Genomic DNA, 26,498 nt, shown 5'->3' on the forward strand with positions numbered 1-26,498 from the left:
TGGAGCTGGCAGTTTCAGACGCCTGTTGCAACAAAATTATCACTTCGGCAATACAATTTTCTATCACATTTGTACCAATGGTTAGCAGTGGGTCAAATTCTTTGCGATAAATATCTACAATTATCATCCCCTGACATGGCAATTCTACCCGCCCCACTTTAATGGTTACTTCTTTATACCCAATTTGAGGTAAGGGCTGACCATTACTGGCCACAATTGTTAAATCATCATCTGGGCCATGGTCAATGTCTGAATCAGCCCAATATCTTTTGTACAGTTTATAAGGGATGGTTGTTACCTGGGACCCCGTATCCAGGAGGGCATTCAACGGGATCCCATCCAGCACAATAGGAAGGACCGGTCGTCCTCCCACATACTTGCTGCGGCTGGGGATTGAGCCGGGCTTCCTTACACCTGGGGGTTGGCTCCTGGCCCCAGGTTCGGCCCATTTAAAGGACAGTGTCTTGCAATATGGCCCACCTGACTGCAGCGGCGGCAGATCGGTTGTCCCGTTGAATCATACCAGTCTGTATCTTTTCCTCGGGTCGGCGGAATCCTCCTCTGTCGCATCCATGGGATGTCATCGGGGCTGGAGGCCAACTCGATTCTTGCAGGCGATGGGGTCACTTGTAGAGACTGCACGGTCCTGGCAAGGGCAGCTACAGTCTTGGTCAGCTCCTGGACCTGCTGTCTGAGCTCTGCAGCGGGATCCTTATCCAGGGACTGCGCCTCAGCCCCTGCAGCGGCTCGTGTTGCAGGCACCACCCCTGGGTACGTGATAGCAAGAGGCCGGAGGGGTACTGGGTCATTCGGTGTAGATTCTCTCAGTACCCGGATGGCCTGGTCCTTAAACTTTGCAAAGTCCAGAGCAGGGTTCTGCAGGACCATGATACGCAGCTGTGTCCTGTGGGCATCTTACAGGAGCCCCTCTATGAAGTGCTCAGTTAGGAGTTTGTCTTCTTCACGTACACTCTCTGGGTCCACCTGTTTAATTGCTTTCAGGGCCTCCTGCAAGTTTAAGGCATAGTCCCTTATGCTGTCTGTGGCCCGTTGTTTGCACCCAAAGAATCTCATCTTTATTTCTGCTGCGGTGCGGGTGTCAAAAGTACTCTTTAACTTGGCCAGTATCTGGGTTGCTGTCCCTTTATCTGTGTCAGGCCAGGACTTCACTTCACGCTGGGCCGCGCCGGCTAGCTGCCCCATTAATATGCCCACCTTCTGGCTCTCAGTCTGCGGATACACTATGAACAAGCTGTGCAGCCTTTCTCTGAAGTCGCTCAGGGTATGGGACTCCCCGGAGTACTGCGGCAGCCATTCTGCTCCCGGGATGTACGGCATTGTGATCGGCATTACCGGCGCTACAGCGTGGGCCGGGGCGACGGCGACTGGGATTACATCGGCTGGTGCTGCTGCGTCTTGAACTACTACAGCCACCGGCTCTCCCTCGGTGTCGGACATCTTCCTCCCCCTTAGTGAACCTTACCAGGCTCCGCTTTCTTTTTACAATCTCTTCCGGGTAGCACGGGGTTAACGGCGCTCTGCTCTGATGGCGCGCTCCCTTCGCGCTCTTTGTCAGGCACGCCCCCCTTCTTCCTGCGCTCAGCGAGGCTAATGGCGGCGGCAGGTTGCAAACAGTAACACAGTCTTTTAAGCACAGTTTCTGCAGGCGCACAGTACCCGGGGGGACCGGGCACGAAATCCTGTTCGTGACGCCAAAGTTGACTCGCCCACCCCAGGGCTATGGGACACCCGGTGCCGGGCCGGACTAGTCCGGGGATCGTCAGTGGTGGCGGGGCCCGACTCCGTGGCCCTGGTGGGTGTCAGTTTAAATATGGCTGGTGACTTGGGAGCAATTAAAGTATTTGTTTCGTGACGTCACCTGTGGTTTGCGGCTATTAAGCCGCCACTGCTGTGTGAGGCCTCCGGGGTGATGGTACGGCAGCAATGGTGGTACTGCTCCCCACAGGTGGAGCGGTGCCCCGGGGACACTGTTAGTGCTCGTGAAAGTCTATGGTGTTGTGTGAATAACACGGTGCAGGGCCGACAGGCAATGAAAGAACCAGTCACAAACAACAGTTTCTTTACCTTCTCCTCTTTTACTTTAAGGACAGTCCAGTCCTGGGAGACCGTCACAGGTGGTGAAGGGGATCCGGTCGGCCTGGAAGTACTTGGGGTGATCTTTCTGGCCAGCTGAGTATGAGGCCTAGTCCTGTTCTTTTCTTTACTATGATAGGACCCTGCTCTCTGGATCTAGCAATGGCCCTCTCGCTGCTGGGACCGGTGGTACGTCCCTTTCCCTCTGTGGTAGGCTGCGCAGGCCCTCTCTGGTGCTTCTCTGCTGGAGTCCTCACCGGGCCCTGATGCTGCAGCTGTACCTTCGGGCTGTTTATGGGCCAGGTGCTTGCAGCTATCCTGCCCTTCGGATTCGGCTACCAGGGAATATTTTAAGCCCTGGTGGCCACAGACTCCGATGTCCGAGTCTCTTCTCTGCCTCTCTGCTACTCCTGCTTCCCTGGGCCAAGCTGCTCCAGCTCTAGGCCCCAGATCCACAGGACAGCACACTCTGCGTCTGCTCGCTATCACTTCTCTCTACAGACTGACTACTACTTCCTCCCTCAGGTCAGACTTGAGGAATGCTCCCTGGAATTCCAGGTTCAGAGCTCCCCTGCTGGCCGGAGGGAGAACTGCGTTAGATGTTAATCTTGCTGGCCAATGGACCTCCCAATTACCTCCAGGCTCAGCATTAACCCTTTGGAAGGGCAATGCTGTTGTGGCGACCAGGTCCTGGGGCGCCACACATGCGCGAAAAATGCCAGAACGCCAGTGATTGTGCAACCATAAACAGCTTCCCCCAGGAGCGCAATGGATGTAAATACGCATGCGCGATAGATAATACACAGTGCGCAAAGTGTCCTATTATGCAGGCGCTGATGATCACAGCATCGTGCGTACATAGATGTTAGGTAGCGTCAACACATGGAGTTGCAGAGCAAAGGTAATTGCTACTATGGCACATGGATCCCTGATCAATTGAAATCGATAACAGCAATTTGTCCAAGGCTATAATAGCCATGCATTTATCAATGAGACAGGTAAAGACACAACTCATCAATAAAAGGGTAAATGGACAATAACAATATGAGACATTAGTCAGAGTGATTTCAAAAAGCCCCAGAACTCCGTTTTTGGAGGAGAAAAAAAAAAAAAGAAAAAATTATATATAAACAGATATCTATGTATGCATGAACAATATTAGAATATCAATAATATGAGCCATCACAAATAGAGAACACTTGTCAATGGGACAGATGTCAAACAAAAAATATATATAAACAGATATCTATATATACATGAACGATATTAGAATATCAATAATATGAGCCATCACAAACAAAAAAAAAAAAGTTTTTTCCCTTTTTCTCTTTCCTTTTTCTTTTCTTCTCTTCTTTTCCTTACATAACAATAATATATATAGGCATTTATACAGCACACATCCAGGAAAGACCCTCTAGTTTAGGCATTATTATGTTCCCTCCCTTCTCTGGAGGGTCTTTCCTTTCAACTAGCTCTGCAATGAAGCCTTGGATCCCTTGGACCCTCTTATCTCCTCTGAATAGCTGGATGAACTGACTATGGATGTGGCTTGGCTCCTTCAGCACTGAATGCCGTCTATTTAGTGGGACTTTTTCTTGGACATTCTCTTCCTATAGCCCTTATGAAACAACACAGTGGCCGTAGGACATCTCCAATTACAGCTGGATGCTTTGGGCAGACATTCTGGTCCACTTTGTTTGGAAGCTATTTTGCTTCTCTTCTTTTTCAAAGTGAAAGTTATGTTCCATCTACCACAGTATGTGAATGTGTGCTGTATAAAGGCCTATATATATTATTGTTATGTAAGGAAAAGAAGAGAAGAAAAGAAAAAGGAAAGAGAAAAAGGGAAAAAAAAAAAAAGGAAAAAACTTTTTTTTTTTTTTGTTTTTTTTTTTGTTTGTGATGGCTCATATTATTGATATTCTAATATCGTTCATGTATATATAGATATCTGTTTATATATATTTTTTGTTTGACATCTGTCCCATTGACAAGTGTTCTCTATTTGTGATGGCTCATATTATTGATATTCTAATATTGTTCATGCATACATAGATATCTGTTTATATATAATTTTTTTTTTTTCTCCTCCAAAAACGGAGTTCTGGGGCTTTTTGAAATCACTCTGACTAATGTCTCATATTGTTATTGTCCATTTACCCTTTTATTGATGAGTTGTGTCTTTACCTGTCTCATTGATAAATGCATGGCTATTATAGCCTTGGACAAATTGTTATCGATTTCAATTGATCAGGGATCCATGTGCCATAGTAACAATTACCTTTGCTCTGCAACTCCATGTGTTGCCGCTACCTAACATCTATGTACGCACGATGCTGTGATCATCAGCGCCTGCATAATAGGACACTTTGCTCACTGTGTATTATGTATGGCGCATGCGTATTTACATCCATTGCGCTGCTGGGGGAAGCTGTTTATGGTTGCGCAATCACTGGCGTTCTGGCGTTTTTTGCGCATGCGCTGTATTTCTGTCTTATTTCGGATGGCTGGAGGGAGCCTCTGGTGGCTGCACTCTGACCTACTTCCTGCTCGCCCTTCATGCTGATATCGATCACACAGCCTGACTTGCTGCCACACCGGTACTTCATTATGTTAATTATACTCTGTATTTATATGTGTGCTCTCTTTCTAGATTCACTACCTCCCCTGATGAAGCTCTGTTGAGCGACACGCGTCGGGCTGGTACCTCTTTTTGACACTTTCCATGACTTACGCTTTATTCTAAAGATAGGTGTTATCCCCTCTGAACCTCTTTGATATTTTTCTGGGTGCAGTATTGCTATTAGGGAATATTGGTCTTTCAGGGCTATTGTGATCTTCATTCATATACCCTTGTTCCCTGTTTCTGTACTGGTATGATTGTATTTTGCCGTTTGATTGTCTTGGCACTATAAGATTGGGCTCATGGGGTAACATCCTTGTTTCATATATTGCTATTGTACTGCTATATTTATAATATTATATCTTTAGCGTTTACATTTATGCACTGAGTCTATGGGACAGATGTCCTTGTTTTTAATTGGTTTTATGGTGTTTTGCACTCATATGATTATAAATAAATTTTTGAATTAAAAATCTTTGTTATTATTGTTCTTATTTGGTGAGTTGAGTGCTCCTTGCCTACTTCTTGTTTCTCTATACATGTTTGGCTTTGGTAGGCTTGCACAATCACCTCTTGATTTTGCTTGATTCTAGCTGTGCAGCCCTACCCCTTCTTGCTAAACGTCACACGTGCACACAGTGCACAGTCCCGCTACAGTCGCACAGCGCATGCACGGGACCACGGGCGCCCAGGGGCGGCGTCCTGAGATATGAAATTCAGCGTTGGGGGGGCGGCGTAAGTCTGCTGGAGGAACAGCAACGGTCAGCAGAGAGCCCGCCCCCATGGACGATTTACAAAATTTACATAGCAAAAGGTACAAGTTTATAAAGTATGTGAGGTAGCGTGGTCGGCTGCGCAGCAGAAGACACGGGATCCAGGCACCAAGGGTCACAGCACATGGTTTAATATCCAAACAAAAGTCCACATCAGTACACATGTGCCTCTCCGGCAGAGAACTCAGGGAGTTGTGTTCACTCCCTCACACTCGGCACACCCGCCCTTGTTCCTGTTTCCTTTTAACCCTTCTTTCAGCTTGTAGGGAAACAGCATTAACCCCTGAGTGGAATTACTTTCTATCATGGAGTGAGCACAACCGGGGCGAGACATACCGGCCGTCATAGATAACCCCGGTCACAGTCTCACATACCCCCTCCTCAGTTCAAGCGTGCGGGGTTGAACTCCTGCCATCAAACACGGGCCGCGGGACAAGGCATCGGCGTTGCCCTGCAACCTACCGGCCCGGTGTTCAACCGTAAACCGGAAGTTCTGCAGAGAAAGGAACCACCGGATAACCCGGGCATTCCGTTCCTTGGCGGACCTCATCCAGACCAGCGGAGAGTGATCAGTCACCAAGTGAAACTGCCGTCCCAGCAGGTAATAGCGTAGGGACTCCAAGGCCCACTTGATCGCCAGGCACTCCTTCTCCACTACGCTGTAATTCCGCTCGGGAGGGGTGAGCTTCCTGCTTAAGAAGGTGACGGGGTGTTCCTCCCCCTGAACCACCTGAGACAGCACTGCCCCCAGGCCGACTTCAGAGACGTCAGTCTGTACTATGAACTCCTTCCGGAAATCAGGGTTGACAAGAACGGGCTGTCCGCACAGAACCCCCTTCAGGGCCCGGAAGGAGTCCTCGGCCTGCGGAGTCCAGCGCACCATGACGGACTTCTTGCCTTTGAGAAGGTCCATCAAGGGGGCTGATAGTCCCGCAAAATCTTTTACAAACCTCCTGTAGTACCCCACGATACCCAGGAAGGCCCTAACCTGCTTCGTGGTCAGGGGTCTAGGCCACTTCTGGATCGCCTCAACCTTGTTAATTTGGGGCTTAATCACTCCTTGGCCTATCACGTAGCCCAAGTAGCGGGCTTCCGTGAGTCCCAACGCACATTTCTTGGGATTGGCTGTCAATCCGGCTGTTCGAAGCGCGTTCACCACCGCTTGTACCTGTTCCAAGTGGGTCTGCCACTCGGAGCTGTAAATAATGATGTCATCAAGGTACGCTGATGCATACGCCTGGTGGGGTTCCAGCACCAAATCCATCAACCTCTGGAACGTGGCCGGAGCGCCATGTAACCCAAAAGGCAAGACAACATAGTGGAAGAGACCCTCCGGCGTAACAAAAGCGGTTTTCTCCTTGGCGGACTCCGTCAGTGGCACCTGCCAGTACCCCTTGGTCAGGTCGAGCGTGGTGAAATATCGCGCCTGTCCCAGCCTATCAATCAGCTCATCCACCCGGGGCATGGGGTAGAGATCGAACTTGGATATTTCGTTCAATCTCCTAAAGTCATTGCAGAACCTTAAGGAGCCATCGGGTTTTGGTATTAGTACAATGGGACTAGCCCATTCACTCCGGGATTTTTCGATGACCCCCAGGCGTAGCATTGTCTTCACTTCCTCTGATATAGCTTGTCTTCGAGCCTCCGGCACGCGGTATGACTTCAGGCGTACCTTCAGGTGGGGCTCGGTGACAATATCATGTCGTATCAGACTGGTCCTACCAGGCAGCTCGGAGAAAACATCGGGGTTCCGCTGAACCAGCCGTCTGGCCTCTCGCCTCTGTGTCTTGGTGAGGGCTTCTCCAATCCTTACTTCTGGTTCGTCCTCTCCGGAGGTCGCTGGAGCCAGATGTGAACGACCCGAAGAGGAGGGAGATGGGGAAAAAACAACCATCAGGCTTTCCCGTTCCTGCCAAGGTTTTAATAGGTTGACATGGTATATTTGTTCAGGTTTCCGCCTACCGGGCTGCAATACCTTATAGTTGACCACCCCGACTCTTTCCTTTATCTCGTAGGGGCCTTGCCACTGAGCCAGGAATTTACTCTCCGCCGTGGGGATTAAAACCAACACCCGATCCCCGGGTTTAAAGGTCCGCACGGTGGCTTGTCTATTGTAGCGGCCGCTTTGCGCGGCCTGAGCCTCCTATAAATGCTCCTTCACAATTGGCATGACCGCGCTTATGCGGTTCTGCATTCCTAAAATGTGTTCAATCACACTTTTATGGGGGGTGGGCTCTTGCTCCCATGTTTCCTTTGCCAGGTCCAACAATCCCCGGGGATGTCGCCCGTATAACAACTCAAAAGGCGAAAACCCCGTGGATGCCTGTGGCACCTCTCGTATGGCAAACATCAAATAGGGAAGCATCATATCCCAGTCTTTCCCGTCTTTGGAGATCACCCTTTTGAGCATGGTTTTCAGGGTTTTATTGAATCGTTCTACTAACCCATCCGTCTGAGGATGATACACAGACGTACGCAACTGCTTGATCTGGAGTAGCCGGCATAGCTCTTTGGTCACTTTAGACATGAATGGGGTCCCCTGATCCGTAAGGATCTCCTTGGGCAACCCCACCCGGCAGAACACAGCAAACAACTCCCGAGCTATAAGCTTCGCCGCAGTATGTCTGAGAGGTATCGCCTCTGGATACCGGGTGGCATAGTGAACAATCACTAGGATGTGTTGGTGCCCTCGAGCAGACTTTACGAGGGGCCCCACCAGATCCATCCCTATCCGTTCAAAAGGGACTTCTATAATGGGTAACGGTACCAACGGACTGCGAAAGTGGGTCAGGGGTGCGGTAAGCTGAGACTCCGGGCAGGTTTCGCAGAACCGTTTTACCTCCCCAAAGACCCCGGGCCAATAGAACCTTTGCAATATTCGCTCCTGCGTTTTCTTGACCCCTAGGTGGCCACTCATCAGGTGTTTATGAGCCAAGTCGAGGAACAACTGGCGATACGGCTGGGGCACCACCAACTGCTCTACCCCCACGCTCCGTATTTCATCTACCCGGTAGAGTAAATCCTGCTTAAGAGCGAAATGGGGGTACCTTACCTGGGCACCGGGCAGCTGTGCCACCCCGTCAACTACTGTCAGCCGACTCCGGGCATGTATTAATGTAGGGTCCTGGAGTTGGGCTGTCCCAAACGTATCCGGGGACGCCTCCAACTCCGGGATGGGCTCGACCGTCTCAGCCTCTCCTGCCAATACCTCTAGGGGCGACCTATCAGGTTCACATTCTGTCCCTATCATGGGAACCCCTACGGCAGGCGTCCCGGATTCAGGATTGTAGGGCTCAGGTCCCGGACTGACCAATATCTGAGGGGACTTAGGAGGTCCCTTCCATAAAGTCCAAAAATAGGGTAGATCCCTTCCTAGGATCACATCATAGGGAAGAGTGTTAATAAGTCCCACCTCATGTTGCACCTGACCGCAAGGTGCTGTGATGGTGACAATCCCCGTAGGATAGTCTCGGCGGTCCCCATGTATGCAAACCACCCCCACGGTACGTCCTGTGGCCTTTACTTTAGCCCTTAGGGTTGATCGCACAAGGGTCCCTAAGCTTCCGGAATCCAACAAGCCTGTAACCGGACATCCATTCACCTGTATTTGGCACAAGTGGGGCTCAGTCTCTGGGGAGACCAGGTCAGCGGTACACACCACCTGAGCATACATTGAACCCCGCCGGGTAACCCCACAATCCATGGGCTCCGTGGTGAGTGGACACTGGGCTTCCATATGTCCCACCCGCTGGCACCGCCAACATCTAATAGGGAAGGAAACCCCCTTGACGAGTTGTCGTTTGGGGTACAGAACCTTCCGGACCTCAGGGACGGCGGGCGCGGCCTCAGACGGGACGGTAGCGGACTCCTGCACCGGTGTCGGCGGTGGGTCCTTGGCCCTAGGCTTGGAGGGGCCGGACCGACGGGCGGTACGCAAAGTCTCAGTGTCCCGTATCAAGTCCTGCGTAGCCACATGCCGTTCTACCAGGGACACTAATTGGTCCAGGGTACTCGGGTCGCCCTGTCCTACCCACCGTTGAATGGTGACGGGTAAAGTGCGCACAAAACGATCAACTATTACCCTTTCCACCATTTGCGCCGGGCTCAGAGTGTCAGGCTGCAACCACTTTTTTACGAGATGCAACAAGTCATAGGCCTGGGAGCGTACGGGTTTGGCTTCCTCATAGAACCACTGATTTACCCGCTGAGCCCGTACATAGGTATTCACCCCCAACCGAGCCAGTATTTCGGCTTTCAAAGTCGCATATTCTATGGCGTCCTCGGTACAGAGGTCCAGGTACGCTTTTTGGGGCTCCCCCGTCAGATAGGGCGACAATACCTCAGCCCACTGGGGGGTCGGCAGCTTTTCCCGCTCGGCCACCCGCTCAAACACCGCCAGGAACGCTTCCACATCATCCCCCGGGGTCATCTTTTGCAACGCTTGTCTCACCGCTTTCCGGACGCTGCCGTCGTCACCCGGTCCCGGGGTTGTTGCTGCCGGTCCGGCACGGATCGAATTGGCCAGGAGAACCATCTGTTCTTGGTGCCTTTGTTCCTGCAATTTCAAAGATTGCTGCTGATGATCCAACGACCGGAGCAGGTGTGCATTGATCTGTTGCTGCTGCTTTAGTATTTCCTCCATGGTGTCGCCGGGTTTGGGCTGTAGTATAGCTGCTTGAATCCAGGACATGTGCTACCGGGTCACCAGAAATGGAAGCTACACCTCACCGGGCTGGCATGCCCGCCGATTCTCCACCATATGTGAGGTAGCGTGGTCGGCTGCGCAGCAGAAGACACGGGATCCAGGCACCAAGGGTCACAGCACACGGTTTAATATCCAAACAAAAGTCCACAACAGTACACATGTGCCTCTCCGGCAGAGAACTCAGGGAGTTGTGTTCACTCCCTCACACTCGGCAACCCCCGCCCTTGTTCCTGTTTCCTTTTAACCCTTCTTTCAGCTTGTAGGGAAACAGCATTAACCCCTGAGTGGAGTTACTTTCTATCATGGAGTGAGCACAACCGGGGCGAGACATACCGGCCGTCATAGATAACCCCGGTCACAGTCTCACAAGTATTTAATTTGGTTTAAAAGGGGCCACAAAAAGTACAGGAACATTGCTAGAATGCAGCCCAGGAGCTGCAGAGGGGGAAACTTTTAGGTTTAAAGCAAAATTTCTGATGACAGGTTCCCTTTAACCATTTCTTACCCTATTGTCATCACAACCACAAACTACATTGTTATACAACACACTTCACATAACAATAACGTGATTGGTATCTTCAGGGGAGAACGCAGCACCAAGTCCATCTCCTTGTAATCTCACCGCCTGTTGCACATACAGATGCTGAAACCTATGCAGTGGTAAACTCCTTCATGCTTAAATTTTGCAAATCAGCCGGTGTCTCAATCATACCGCTCTGTCTCTACAAATTGTGGTGGCTATTCTTCATCTTAACCAGGTAAGAATGGGTAAAATGTCCACACACTCTTCTGGAAATGAGCAGAAGCTTTGTGCAAATGTGGCGCCCTGGACAAGCCAGGGCATCACAGGTGCTGCGCCAACGCACCCCACGCCCCGGTTAGGCACACCGAGGCCAAACACAGATCCTTGTTGCCTTCCTCCAGGGGCTGATGTCTACACCAGGGGGTGGGCCAGGCGGTTGGTCCCGCCCACCGAGGAGTTCACAGTCCTGGAGGTGGGAAAACAGTGGCAGTTCAGTTAAGGAAGTGAAGAGTGAAGTGGTAAAGGAGCAGACTGACAGCGTCCGGGTGTGTGGCCCGGACAGAACAGTAAGGTTGGCAGACGGTGGTGACCGTCTGCAGGAGAGGCCGATTAGAGTGAGCTGTAAGGACCGTGGACGGGCGGTGGCCCAGCGGTACCGGACCGGTGAGCAAAGAGAAGCCAGCACCATCCGGCAGGGCTTACGGACCCCGACCAGGCTAGGAGTCGCCGTAAAACTGGTCAAATCCGTTGGCGAAGGGAACCTCCGGGGTTTCCCAGCAGCCAAGACCTGATTGAAGGCAACAGCTCAAACCGTAGAGGGAAACACAGTCACCGCCAAGGCTACAGTTCCCAGGGCCAGAGCCTGCGGGCAAAAGGGGCTCCTTCAGCACCCATCCAAGCTAGGGAGTGGGTTACCGGTGGGAACCCATTGGAACCGTACACAAAACACAGGTGCAGGGAAAGGCAGTCACCATCAACCTGCCGGGAGGAGAAACACCGCAGCCGTCTGTGGGACCCGTCCATCCAGCCGTTTGTTTTACCGGAGACTTTGCATTCGTCATTGGCTGAGTGAGTACCACCGTGCCGTGCGGCACAGCGCTGCCCCCGCGACCCTGCACCTCACCAGGCCCCGTAGCCCGCCTGCCATCCATCCCTACCCCTCATCGGGCCCCGGGACAACCAACCCCCTACCCACGGAGGAAAGAACCAACATCCAAGCTGCTCCCTGTCATCGCTCCCGGGATCCCCGTCCAGAGCAGCGGTGGTGTCAAAACCTCACCACAACCGTGGGTGGCGTCACGGACAATATTCCTAAATACCCAAACCACCCTCTTTCACTCACGGGCGAGGAACGCCGCTCGAGTCCCCGGGATCCGGCCCACCGCTCGAGCCACCACCGAGCAGCAGCAGCGGCCGGACCCGAGCAGTGGGTGAGCGCAGCGTCCCCTCCTCCGCCCGCGACAACTTGGCGTCACGAACAGAATCTTACCGCTCTGCCGTCTGGTAGAGGTGCGCCTTGTGACCGCCGGAGGTGTCCGGCCGAAAAATTTGAGAAGCCGCCATTTTGGGCCGAAAAATCCCCGCTCGAGCGTCTCCTCGAGCAGTGGAGGCGCGAAAGACAAAACCCCGCCCCTGTAGAGGAGGAGCCGGAAAAAGACTAAGGGGGACTGATGGCGTCTGGCCGCATGTAGCCCGCGGCTATAAAAGCAGGGACGCCAGGACCCTGCGGCCATCTTGTTGTTGGTTCCTGGAAGAGGCCGCCGGAGCGATGTACATGCCGTCCCGCAGCACCGTAGCCCCCGGGCCTGGAACCGCGGCGTGGGTGGAGGTCCGGACCACCCAGCTCCAGCAGCGGCTGCAGGTCAAGATGCAACTCCTCTTGGAGGAGTGGGAGGCCGACATGGCGGAGGTGGTGGCGACCGGACGGAGACGCGAGGAGGAGGGAGTTTTGGAAGGGAGGGTAGGTGACCCATGCCCCTGTACCCCTAGTGGGTCGGTCATCGCGGCCGAGGGACCCGGTCCATGCCCGCTCGCCCTGCTACCTCCCCCACTACCCATGTTGGCTGCTACTACCCCGCCACTAGGCCCGCTACCACCATCACCGTTAGCGGTACCCAGCCCATCCGCCCAGGCGGACCAGCCTGCAGCCGGAGGCCGTGACCGATCGGAACTGCTCCCGTGGAAGGTGCCGAAGCCTGAACCGGAGGTACCTCCGGAGACTTCCCCTGAGCCGGTGCCGACAGGCCGCTCCGTGCAGGAGGCCCAGGGGAAGAGGACCCCTGCGCCCATCCCCCACACCTCGGCTGAGGTTGCGCCGGGTTGCCGCTGCAAGGCAGCACCCCAGGCCAAGTCACCGCGTGACCTTTTTTATCCAGATTGCCAGTGGTGGGCAGTGTCCAGAAGGTCTCGCGGGGCCCGACCCATGTGCCGGGGCTCGCAGCAGCCCCGTATTGGGACAGGGAGCCGACACCGCTGGGCCCGGAGATTGCCGAGAGGGAGAGAAAGAAGGCGAAGCTGGTGGCCCGCACGATTCGGGAAAAAGAAAGCCTCCGCCAAGCGACCTTCCGTGTCCGGGGCCCGCTCTATGAAGGACAAGTGAGGAGGTTTGACGTCCGTCGGGGCTATGGTTTTATCTATGAGCCGGGCCTGGAGGCCGAAGTTTTTGTGGCCCGACGGGACGTCAATGCCCATTTGCCAGAGGATCACCCGGGCCACAACCTGATGCCGGGAGACTTGGTGCAGTACACCCGGCACTGCGGGGAGAGGGGGTGGTTTGCGTTGGATGCGAAGCTGAGGGGCAGTCAAAAGGCCCGAGTATCTACCGAGCCCCCTCCCCCAGCTGACACCGAGGAGTCAGAGTGATGGCAGCGGAGCCCCGCTGCAAGTTGTCCCCGTTGGGACCACCAAAGTACCGTTTGAAAGTTGAAAATGATAAGAAAGAATAAGCCGAAGATGTTACCTGATTGACTAACTTGATTTGAACCGGTTGTTGCCGGCAACTGTTGTCCCCATGGGGACTGTTTGCAAACCGTGCGTAGAAACTGCTACGGACAAGCCCGAGAACTTGCAGGGCAACCACGAACTTGTGGTCTGTAAATAAAAATGTTTTGTTGGCTTATACCGTTACCGCCTCCGGAGAGGCTGATTTGGAGGATGGGCCTGGAGGAAAGAGATGGCCCAGGCCGCCACTACCGCAACCGGTGGCGATCCTCCGGGGGTTCAGGGGTTTCCCATGGACGTGGGTCCCCTAAAAGAGACAGAACCGGCTCGGGCAACTTGGTGCTGGACTGGGGTCAAGGGGTGCTGCCCATTTGCTTAGGGGCAGCATCACGGCCAAGTTGCTTGGGTGGGAGAGAGCAGAAGCAGTTACCGTTAGCAACGTTTAAGTAATGTACCTCCCGATGTGGGAAGATTGAAAAAATGCTTGTTATGTATGTTTACCGTTTTATCTTTTTCAGTTTGTGAAAATAAAACCGGTGATGGACGGGCAGCCCGCGGACGGTCTGCATTTTACTAAGGGGGAATGTGGCGCCCTGGACAAGCCAGGGCATCACAGGTGCTGCGCCAACGCACCCCATGCCCCGGTTAGGCACACCGAGGCCAAACACAGATCCTTGTTCCCTTCCTCCAGAGGTTGATGTCCACACCAGGGGGTGGGCCAGGCGGTTGGTCCCGCCCACTGAGGAGTTCACAGTCCTGGAGGCGGGAAAACAGTGGCAGTTCAGTTAGGGAAGTGAAGAGTGAAGTGGTAAAGGAGCAGACTGACAGCGTCCGGGTATGTGGCCCGGACGGAACAGCAAGGTTGGCAGACGGTGGTGACCGTCTGCAGGAGAGGCCGATTAGAGTGAGCCGTAAGGACCGTGGATGGGCGGTGGCCCGGCGGTACCGGACCGGTGACCAAAGAGAAGCCAGCACCATCTGGCAGGGCTTACGGACCCCAACCAGGCTAGGAGTCGCCGTAAAACTGGTCAAATCCGTTAGCGAAGGGAACCTCCGGGGTTTCCCAGCAGCCAAGACCCGATTGAAGGCAACAGCTCAAACCGTAGAGGGAAACACAGTCACCGCCAAGGCTACAGTTCCCAGGGCCAGAGCCTGCGGGCAAAAGGGGCTCCTTCAGCACCCATCAAAGCTGGGGAGCGGGTTACCGGTGGGAACCCATTGGAACCGTACACAAAACACAGGTGCAGGGAAAGGCAGTCACCATCAACCTGCCGGGAGGAGAAACACCGCAGCCGTCTGTGGGACCCGTCCATCCAGCCGTTTGTTTTACCGGAGACTTTGCATTCGTCATTGGCTGAGTGAGTACCACCGTGCTGTGTGGCACAGCACTGCCCCCGCGACCCTGCACCTCACCAGGCCCCGTAGCCCCCCTGCCATCCATCCCTACCCCTCATCGGGCCCCAGGACAACCAACCCCCTACCCAAGGAGGAAAGAACCAACATCCAAGCTGCTCCCTGTCATCGCTCCCGGGATACCCGTCCAGAGCAGCGGTGGTGTCACAACCTCACCACAACCGTGGGTGGCGTCACGGACAATATCCCTAAATACCCAAACCACCCCCTTTCACTCACGGGCGAGGAACGTTCGCTCGAGTCCCCGGGATCCGGCCTACCGCTCGAGCCACCACCGAGCAGCAGCCGCAGCAGCAGCCGGACCCGAGCAGTGGGTGAGCGCAGCGTCCCCTCCTCCGCCCGCGGCACAAACTAATATGCATTCAAGGAGAAAAGGAGGGCAATTATGACATGCACATGGTAGTATTGACAGCACGGCTGGTGCTAACATTGCATGTGATGCTGCCATCAAATATGAATTTTTAGCCTTGATATGTTTTTTTTTCCTTCTCTTGGAATTCCATGACCAGTGTCAGTGCTATTTTTTTGTGTATTATGATGCATTTTTTCAAAATGATTAAAAACACTGTAAATATATAGGATCAGCTAGAAATGTTGGGTAGGATACATGCAATAGCAAAAATGGTAACGCAGCAACAGCACTAATCTGTACAGAGCACTGATTGAAACTGAAGGTGTCGCTGTCAGAGGTAACATCATGTTTCCTATGTACAAAATTAGAACTGCTATAAAGCTATTATAATACTGCCCCCTATGGACGTGAATATCACTACTATAATTCCTACCTATGTACAAGAATATAGCTACTATAATACTGCCCCTATATACAAGAATATAACTACTATAATACTGTCCCCTATGTACAAGAATATAACTACTATAATACTGCTCCTATGTACAAGAATACACTACTATAATACTGTGGCACCTAGGGGGCAGGGGGTTAACCTTACTAGCAGCCAGGCCAGTGATGTCGGTTCCGGGGATGTCACGGATGGCCCTGCCCGGCTTCATACCCCGAGGTTTGGGCGGCACTGTGGCTCAGTGGCTAGCACTGCAGTCTTACAGCACTGGGGTCCTGGGTTCAAATCCCACCAAGGACACCATCTGCAAGGAGTTTGTATGTTCTCCCCGTGTTTGCGTGGGTTTCCTCTGAGTTCTCCAGTTTCCTTCCACACTCCAAAGACATACAGATAGGGAATTTAGATTGTGAGCCCCAATGGGGACAGTGTTCCTCATGTATGTAAAGTGTCGCGGGGAGGGAACGCTGCGCTCACCCACCGCTCGGGTCCGGCTGCTGCTGCTCGGTGGCTCGAGCGGTGGGCCGGATCCCGGGGACTCGAGCGACACTCCTCGCCCGTGAGTGAAAGGGGGTGGTTTGGTTTAGGGATATTGTCCGTGACGCCACCCACAGTTGTGGTGAGGTTGTGGCACCACCGCTGCTCTGGACAGGGATCCCGGGAGCAGCTTGGATGTTGTTTTCTCCCCTCCGTGGGTAGGGGGGTTGGTTGTCCTGGGACCCGGTGAGGGAGGGATGGCAGGCGGGTTAGGGGGCCTGGTGAGGTGCGGGGACAGCGCGGTGCCGCACGGCACAGTGGTACTCACTCAGCCAATGATGAATGCAAAGTCTCCGGTAAAACAAACAGCTGGATGGATGGGTCTCACAGACGACTGCGGTTGTTCTCCCGGCAGGTTGGTGGTGACTGCCTTTCCCTGCACCTGTGTTATGTTCACGGTTCCAATGGCTTCCCACCGGTAACCCGCTCCCCAGCTTGGATGGATGCTGAGGGAGCCCCTTTTGCCCGCAGGCTCTGGCCCTGGGAACTGTAGCCTTGGCGGTGACTGTATTTCCCCTCACGGTTTGAGCTGTTGCCTTCAATCGGGTCTTGACTGCTGGGAAACCCTGGAGGTTCCCTTCGCTAACGGATTTGACCGGTTTTACGGTGACTCCTAGCCTGGTCGGGGTCCGTAGCCCTGCCGAATGGTGCTGGCTTCTCTTCGCTGCCCCGATCCAGTACCGGCGGGCCACCGCCCGTCCCCGGTCCTTACGGTTCACCTCAATCAGCCTCTCCTGCAGACGGTCACCACCGTCTGCCAACCTTGCTGTATGTGCACGGGCCACGCACCCGGACACGGTCAGTCTCCTCTACTACCACTTCACTCTCCTCCTCAAACTCAAAAACTCCTCTCCCCTCACTTCCTTTTCCTGCCTCCAGGACTGTGAACTCCTCGGTGGGTGGGGCCAACAGCCTGGTTCCACCCCCTGGTGTGGACATCAGCCCCTGGAGGGAGGCAACAAGGATTTTTGTTTGACTTCGGTGTCCCTAACCGGGGTGTGGGGTGTGTTGTTGTAGTACCTGTGACATCCTGGCTTGTCCAGGGCGCCACAAAAGTGCTGAGAAATAGGTTAGCGCTATATAAAATAAAGATTTATTTATTTTATTTATTAAGGTGTCCATAATAAAAGGGGAATGATGAGGTGGATGTTTGATGTTTGTCGTGACGCCACCTGCGGTATGCAGCCAAGGATTAGCTGCCGCTGCTGTTGCTGTCCTCCATGGCAGACTGTAATTACAGCACACATGGTATCGCTCCCCACAGGTGGAGCGAGCCCCAGAGAAATGAGGGCTGGTGGCGCCGAAGCGCGGGGCACCGGCACCGGCAATGACAAGGACGACAACGGGGCTGTGGTTCAAAGTTCTTTTTACTCACAGTTCGTAAGATGCCCCAGTGGTGCCGCACTCCGCTGTGATGAGCTCCAGCCAGTCCCGGGTAAATCAGAAGCAATCACCGGTGTCTATGGAGTGTGATACCCTCCTCCTCTGTGCTTACTTGTGGTTCTATGTGGCTTGAAGCAACTTGGGGACCCCGGTGTTCTTGTAAAGTGTCCCATCTCGTATTCAGGTGGCGCAGATTCGTCATGGGACCTGACCGTGATCTTGACCCCATACCCTATGTGTCACTGTGCTCCGGGAAAATGGGTAGTGGGCGATGGGACTTGGAATCCCCATCTGCTGCAGATTCTGGTGGTCCAATGTGGAATATGTCCCACCCTAGGGCTCTGCACCCTGTCTAGCACCAGCACTGTGGGAACGGTTTGGCTCGACCTCCAGCTACCATGTTCTCCTATGTCTCACTAGCTCCACCGGTTGCCTCTCGCCCTTTTCCAGTCTGCCCGGTTCTAGCAGGAGAATCTCTGAAGTACTCTCTCCTACGACCGTGTTCTTCAGAGTCTCAGACTATTCTAAAATGAAACTGTTTGTGTGTTCCTACTCCCTCAGTGCAGCCCCCACCTTTCTGGTGACTCACCAGTGTTTGTTCCAGCAACTGGGAATTTCCCTCTCTGTCTGGCTTCCTGAATTGTGTAACTGTCTGACTCACTGGATGTTGTGTAAGTGAAAAACACCAGTGATTAACCTCTTCTTACCCGGAATGAGCAACGTACCCTAATTGAGATGCAATACCCTGTGGCGACTGAAGCCCAGGGGCGCCTCAATACTGCCCCCTATGTACAAGAAAATAATTACTATAATACTGCCCCCTATGTCCAAGAATATAACTACTATAATACTGCCCCGGAGTGCAAGAATATAACTACTATAATACTGCCCCTATGTACAAGAATATAACTACTATAATTCTGCCCCTATGTACAAGAATATAACTACTATAATACTGCCCCTATGTACAAGAATATAACTATATAATACTGCCCCTATGTACAAGAATATAACTACTATAATTCTGCCCCTATGTACAGGAATATAACTACTATAATACTGCCCCTATGTACAAGAATATATCTACTATAATACTGCCCCTATGTACAAGAATAGAACTACTATAATACTGCCCCCTATATACAAGAATATAACTATATCATACTGCCCCTATGTACAAGAATATAACTACCACAATACTGCCCCTATAAACAAGAATATTACTACTCTAATACTGCCCCTATGAACAAGAATATAACTACTATAATAGAAGAATTTCCTGCTATAATCCGGCTTCTTATAGAGGAAATTATTGGAAAATTAGTACTTAATTTACAGTAGTATCTGGCATTATTTTATTTGACTCTTTTTATGATGTTATATCAAGAACATGTTTTTTTGAACAGTCTGCGTTTATTTAGAATAATAGCAAGAGAGTGAAAAGTCAAGCATTGGTGGTTCAGTGGTAGAATTCTCGCCTGCCACGCGGGAGGCCCGGGTTCGATTCCCGGCCAATGCAACACTTTTTTTTTTTATAAAAGATATTACTTATCGTAATATAATTGACTGTTACCATAAACTATTATTTTTATTTCCTAGCCATAGTTTCCATAATATGTAATAACGGTTAAGTCAGTAAATTCACATTCCTGGATGCACAAAGTACATGAAGCGGCTCACAGTTCTGCTACATCATCATTTTCCATTGCTTTCCATGACACACAGGGGTCTGCAGTAACCCTTCACTTTACAATTTTAAGTAATTTCACTGTAAAGTGAAAATCGATCTGAAATCTATGGAAAACACTGAATTTATGCAAAGGAACTAAAATTGAATAATAAAATAAAAAAAATGAATAAAAAAAGATTAAAAAACCCCATAAATCAGACTTTGACTCGTCAATATTCAACTTTGACTTTGGCAGCCAAGAACAACATTTAGTAAAAAAATAAATAAATGAAGAATGTACCTATCAAAGAAAGAAATGATTACATTTCAAATTTTTAAAGGGGTGAGATTCGCGTACTAATCATATATCATCCAATTTGGCTCCATTGAAGGGTTATGATTTGTTGAGTGTGAAAGGACATAAGACCAAGAGTCTGGGCTTCTATCGATAAGCCATGAAGCTGGGGTTAATGGAGATCCTTGGGCAAAAATTCTGTCTGCCCCTGATATCACCCTAATGACTGACCTTTTATTAGAGCATAGGGCTGTGTCCACTCAAGTTTATGGGACTATGAGCCAAAAATTCCCTTATGGTGGCCATTCAAAATGTATATTTGGTTAAACTGAGAGTGCATTGTGCTTTTACAGAAAGGTCACCACTGAGGATCTGCTGTGGAAACCCATTAGGTCTCAAAGGTGGTGGAAGACCCTGAGAAATCTACATTTCTTTTCTATTTTCTGGCCCTTTAGGTTCTACTCAGTCCTTTTAACCCATTCTTTATGTCTCTTAGTTATTTCATGACATCCATAGCATGACTTTTCAACATCCATCACTTATTTGTTTGTCAGGGGTGCACAACATCTTTTTGGTCCAAGGTTTGTATTGACAAACTGAACCAATCCCAAGTGCCACAAAAATATAAAGGGATGCTTATATAAATACATCACCAGAACCACCATCAGCACATTAATACATCGCTAGAACCACATTTTGAGTATTTGAGGAGGATTTGAAGAGATTATGCTGTTTCTGCTCCAAAAAAATAAGTGTGACCATACACTAACTTAAACTGTGTTCTTAGAGCAGAGTCTAACCAAATCATCCTCATAATCTCAAAACTCTAAAGTTTATGGACTTTTAGGTTTTATCATAGCCTTGAAGTACGTTTTGCAATGCCACATGACTACAAGATCAGAACCACTGTCCGTACATGAATGCAGTGCCAAAACAACTGTTTGTACATGAAAGCAGCATCAGAACTACTATTAGCACATGAATGCAGAGCAAGAACCACTGTCAGTACATGAATGCAGCGTCAGAACATGAATGCAGTGTCAGAACAACCTCCAGTACAAGACTGCATCTCTAGGACCACCATCAGTACATGAATTCAACTCCAGAACCACAGTCAGTACATGAATGCAGTACTAGAACCACCGTCAGTACAAGAATGCAGCACCAGAACCACCATCAGTACATGATGAAATGACTAAGCTTAGTACAGCGATCAATTGTAATGTCAGGTCAGCCCCATGTATAATTGTATGCCTTTAACCCTTTCACGACCGGCCGATTTTTCGCTTTCCGTTTTTTTTTTTCGCCATTCTTTTTCTGAGAGACGTAACTTTTTTATTTTTCAGTCAATATGGTCATGTGAGGGCTCATTTTTTGCGGAACGAGCTGTACTTTTAAATGAAACCATCAGTTTTACCATATTGTGTACTAGAAAATGGCAAAAAAATTCCAAATGCTGAAAAATTGCAAAAAAAGTGCGATAGCACTATGATTTTTGAGATATTTTATTCACTGTGTTCACTATATGGTAAAACTGATGTGTGGGTGTGATGCCTCAGGTCAGTGCGAGTTCGTAGACACCAAACATGTATAGGTTTACTTTTATATAAGGGGTTAAAAAAAAATCGGAAGTTTGTCCGAAAAAAGTGGCGCACGTTTTACGCCATATTCCGTGACCCGTAGCGTTCTCATTTTTCGGGATCTTAGGCTCAATGACGGCTTATTTTTTGCGTCTCGAGCTGACGTTTTTAACGGTACCATTTTTGCGCAGATGCTACGTTTTGATCGCCTCTTATTGCATTTTGCGCAAAAGTTGTGGCGACAAAAAAACGTCGTTTTGGCGTTTGGAATTTTTTTGCCGCTACGCCGTTTACTGATCAGATTAATTGATTTTATATTTTGATAGATCGGGCGTTTCTGAACGCGGCGATACCAAATGTGTGTATATTTTTTATTTTTTTAACCGTTTAATTTTCAATGGGGCGAATGGGGGGTGATTTGAACTTTTAGGTTTTTTTGTTTTTTTTTAATTTTTTAAAACTTATTTTTTTACTTTTTTTTTTTATTTTACTAGTCCCCCTAGGGGGCTATTGCGATCAGCATTCCGATCGCTCTGCAGTATCTGCTGATCACAGCTGGAAGGCTGTAAACAGCAGATACGCTGTCTTTCTCTTTTGCTGTGCCCCGGGCACAGCGAAAGTGAAACCAATTCATGTGTAGTACAGGAGTCATCACATGACCCTGTACTACCATGACAACTATCGGGAGTCACGTGATCGCGTCACGTGACTTCCGGTTTCGGCGGTAAGTAAAACTTTACCGCGATTGCGCTTATAATGGCGCTGTCATGTATTGACAGCGCCATTATAAGGGGTTAATCGGCACGAGCAGATAACGATTCTGCTCGTGCCTAGCAGGCACACATCTCAGCTGTGAAAATCAGCTGAGATGTGTGCCGATCGCGGCATGCTGCCGCCGGAGGACCGCGGGCAGTAAGATTATGTCATTTAGGACGTAATTTTACGGCCCGCGGTCGTTAAGGGGTTAATAATGGTAAGCATATGCTGGGAGTTATCAGTCATCATCAGACTGCAGAGCATGCAAGAACCATAGTATTGATGAGACACAGGAAAAATGGCAAATAAACATTTACATTCAGGTACCTTATAGATGACATTCTCTGATTTGAGTCTCATCCCTTTTGCCTCCAGGTAGTACAGATTCCATTATGAAATTCATGGTCACAGCCCCTTTCCATCTTCCCTCTTCTCCATCTTCAGCAGCATTTCCTGACATGGTGCCTTTAAATATTAAAGTATCATTATGCTGCCACAGAAATAAAATATCTCCCATACTGTACCCCTGAATATATAATTGCTGTGCGTCCTGCACAAAATATCCTCCACACACTGCCCCTCTCCATAATATCCCATCCACACTGACACTCTGTAAAATATCCACACACACAGTCTTCCCTTCCAAAGTACACATACACAGTACCCCCCACAGGCAGCACGCATGCACAGTACCCCACACAGGTAAAACTGAGCTCCCTTTCACAATTGTCCCTTCATTATGTGCCCTCACAGACACCCCTTTCAGCCACAAAAGGGCTTTTGATCTTCGGTTCCTTGATGGAGCACTTACTTTTGCATGCGCTGTCTCTGCTGTCTGTGCCAGCAACAGTGTGATGAGGTCACAGAGTACTGACTTCATCATAGTGCTGCACACAGAGTCTTCTAACATGCTGCATATAAGAGCCCAGGCCGCTGTGTAGAACATAAAAAACACTTTATAATACTAACCTAGGAGGTCATTCCGGTGCAGACTGATCAACTGGGTGGCACTGTTCTCCAGGACCGGCGCCTCCTCTTTCGGCCAAAAGAGGAGTCGTCGGTCCCGGAGAATGGCACCACCCATCTGACCAGTCTCCACCAGAATGACCTCCTAGGTGAGTATTATAAAGTGTTTTTTTATGTTCTTCACAGCAACATGGGCTCTTATATACAGCATGTTAGAATGCTGTATATAAGAGCCCAGTGGTGGTGGCCGCAGCTTATAGGCCCCAAATCTGGTGACAGGTTCCCTTTTGTTTTCAGTCAGTAATTTCACATTCCTGGATGTGCAAAGTACATGAAGCGACTCACAGTTCTGTCACATCATCATTTTTCATTGATTTCCACAGCACACAGGAGTCTACAATAACCCTCCACTTTCCAATTTTAATTTATTTCACATCCTCCACTGTAAAGTGAAAACCGATCTGAAATCTATGGAAAACAGTGAATTTACTTAAAGGAAAAATAAAACAAAAAATGAATAAAAAAAAAGGTTAAAAAAGAAAAATAAGACTCCGACTGCTCAACATTCGACTTTGACTTTGGCAGCCAAGAACAACAGTTAATAAAAAATAAATAAATGAAGGATGCACATATAAAACAAAAAAAAATATTACGTGATGCGTGTTCTAGTCATTCATCATCCAACTTGGCCCCATTGAAGGGTTGTGATTTGCTGAGTGTGAATGTTGCATTGTTACCAGGGCAAAAGACCAAGAGTCTGGGCTTCTATCGATAAGCCATGAAGCTGGAATTAATGGAGATCCTTGGGCAAAAATTCTGGCAGCCCCTGATATCACACTAATGACTGACCCTTTATTAGAGCATAGGGTCCACTCAAGTCTATGGGACTTTGAGCCAAAAATTCTATTATGGTGGCCATACAAAATGTATATTTGGTTAAACTGAGAATGCATTGTTCTTTTAAAGAAAGGTCACCAGTGAGGGTCTGCTGTGGAGTCCCATTAGGTCTCAAAGGTGGTGGAAGCCCCTGGGAAATCTACATGTCCTTTCTATTTTCTTATTTTCTAGCCCTTTAGGTTCTACTCAGTTCTTTCAACACATTCTCCATGTCACTTAGTTCTTTCATGACATTCATAACATGACTTTTCAACATTCGTCGCTAATTTATTTAAGTTAGGGGTGCACAGCATTTCTTGGTTATAAGGTTTGCATTTCCAAACTGAATCAATCCCAAGAGCCGCAAAATTTTAAAGGGATACTTCTATTAATACATCACCAGAATCACCATCAGTACAATAATACAGCACCTGAACCACGTTTTGAGTATTTGAGGAGAATTTGGAGAGAATATGCTCAGTTTCTGCTCAAAAAAAAAGTGTGACAAAACACTAACTTAGGCGGGCTTTGCACGTTGCGACATCGCAAGCCGATGCTGCGATGTCGCACGTGATTGTCCCTGCCCCCGTCGCAGGTACGATATCTTGTGATAGCTGGCGTAGCGAAAATTATCACTACGCCAGCTTCACATGCACTCACCTGCCCTGCGACAGTCGCTCTGGCCGGCGACCCGCCTCCTTCCTAAAGGGGCGGGTCGTGCAGCGTCATAGCGACGTCACACGGCAGGCGGCCAATAGCGGCGGAGGGGCGGAGATGAGCAGGATGTAAACATCCTGCCCACCTCCTTCCTTCTGTATAGCCGCCGGCGGCAGGTAAGGAGATGTTCCTCGCTCCTGCGGCTTTACACACAGCGATGTGTGCTGGCGCAGGAACGAGGAACAACATCGTACCTGTCGCGGCAGGGTAATTATGAAAAAGTCGGAGCCTGCGACGATGATACGATAACGACGCTTTTGCGCTCGTTAATCGTATCATCTAGGATTTACACACAACGATGTCGAAAGTGACGCCGGATGTGCGTCACTTTCGATTTGACCCCACCGACATCGCAAGTGCGATGTTGCAACGTGCAAAGCCGCCCTTACACTGAGTTTTTGGAACAGGGTCTAACCAAATCATCCTCATATTCTCAAAATTCTAACTTTTAAGTATTAACATAGCTATGAAGTATGTTTTGGAATGCTACATGTCTACAAAGTCAGAACCATGATCCGCACATGAACGCAGCGCCAAAACCACTGTTGTACATGAAAGCAGCATCAGAACTACTGTTAGTACATGACTGCAGAGCAACAACCACCGTTAGTACATGAATGCAGTGCCAGAACCACAGTCAGTACATAAATACAGCGTCAGAACCACCGTTAGTGCAAGAATGCAACACCAGAAGCACTGTCAGTACATGAATACAGTACCAAAACTACACTAGTACATGAATGCAACATCAGAACCACCATCAGCACATGAACACAGCGTCAGAACCACCACCAGTACAAGAATGCAACTGCAGAACCACCATCAGTACATGAATGAAGTTCCAGAACCACCATCCATACAAGAGTGCAGCGCCAGAACTACTGTCAGTACATGACCAAATCACTAAGCTTAGTACAGCAATCAATTGTAATGTCAGGTCAGCCCCATGTATAATTGTTTTGTATGACAGCTCCTAGTATGCCTTTAACAATGGTAAGGAGATGCTGGGGGCTATTAGTCATCATCAGACTGTGGACCATAAAGGAACCATAGTACTGATGAGACACTGGAAAAATGATAAACATTTACATCCAGGTACATTATAGATGACATCTTCTCTGATTGGAGTCATTCTCATCCTTTTGTTTCCATTTAGCACAGATGCCATTATGAAATTCATTTGCACAACTTGTCTCCGTCTTCTCCATCTTTAGCAGTATTTACCGACATGGTTGCTGCCTTTAAAAATAAAAGTATCATTATACTGCCCCAGAAATAAAATATCTGCCATACTGTACCCCTGAACAAATAAGAGATGTGCTTCTAGCACAACACATATGTGACGCCTGCCTGGAACTACAGTCTCAGGATGGTTGCCACGGACAGGCTAGAGGAAAGCCGCTCACTAAGCAGGATCCCGAGAACCCTGAAATCGTTTAACCCCTATACAAGGATTTGGAATTATTAGAGGGCCCTGGAGATCGTTACCTGTGGAAGGCTGCAATCCCAAGAAGAGTAGTAGTCAAGCAGGGTTAAACCAGGAGATACAGAAAAGGGACAAAATTGGGAGACAAGAATGTAGTCAGGAAATCAGGCAGAGGTCAAAACCAGAATGGCAGCGAGATACAAAAACGGCAGGCAGGAGAGTAGTCAGAGAGCAGGCAGGGGTCAAAAGACAAGGATCAATAGTCAGAACAGAGCTGGAACCAGACACAAGCAGGAATACAAAACTCTGGCAGCGACCAGCAGACAGGAGGGGGGATTAGCAGGGTGAGGTGTCTTCCTTTTGGCTGTAGCTGAATGGTGGTAACTTCAGCTGGAAGACACACACCACCTACAGTCAGCCAG

At 49.8% G+C, this 26,498-nt stretch overlaps 1 long non-coding RNA gene and 1 other non-coding gene across 2 annotated transcripts in view; both read left to right on the forward strand.

The window, feature by feature from the left end:
* The window catches only part of LOC142302117 (uncharacterized), a 76,061-nt gene that overhangs the window by 16,049 nt on the left and 33,514 nt on the right, over positions 1-26,498 (forward strand). The window lies entirely within an intron of this gene.
* On the forward strand, positions 19,240-19,310 carry TRNAG-GCC (transfer RNA glycine (anticodon GCC)). The gene has a single exon. It is a non-coding gene; the product is annotated as a tRNA-Gly (tRNA).

This window comes from Anomaloglossus baeobatrachus, chromosome 4, assembly GCF_048569485.1.
Source record: "Anomaloglossus baeobatrachus isolate aAnoBae1 chromosome 4, aAnoBae1.hap1, whole genome shotgun sequence".
Taxonomy (NCBI): domain Eukaryota; kingdom Metazoa; phylum Chordata; class Amphibia; order Anura; family Aromobatidae; genus Anomaloglossus; species Anomaloglossus baeobatrachus.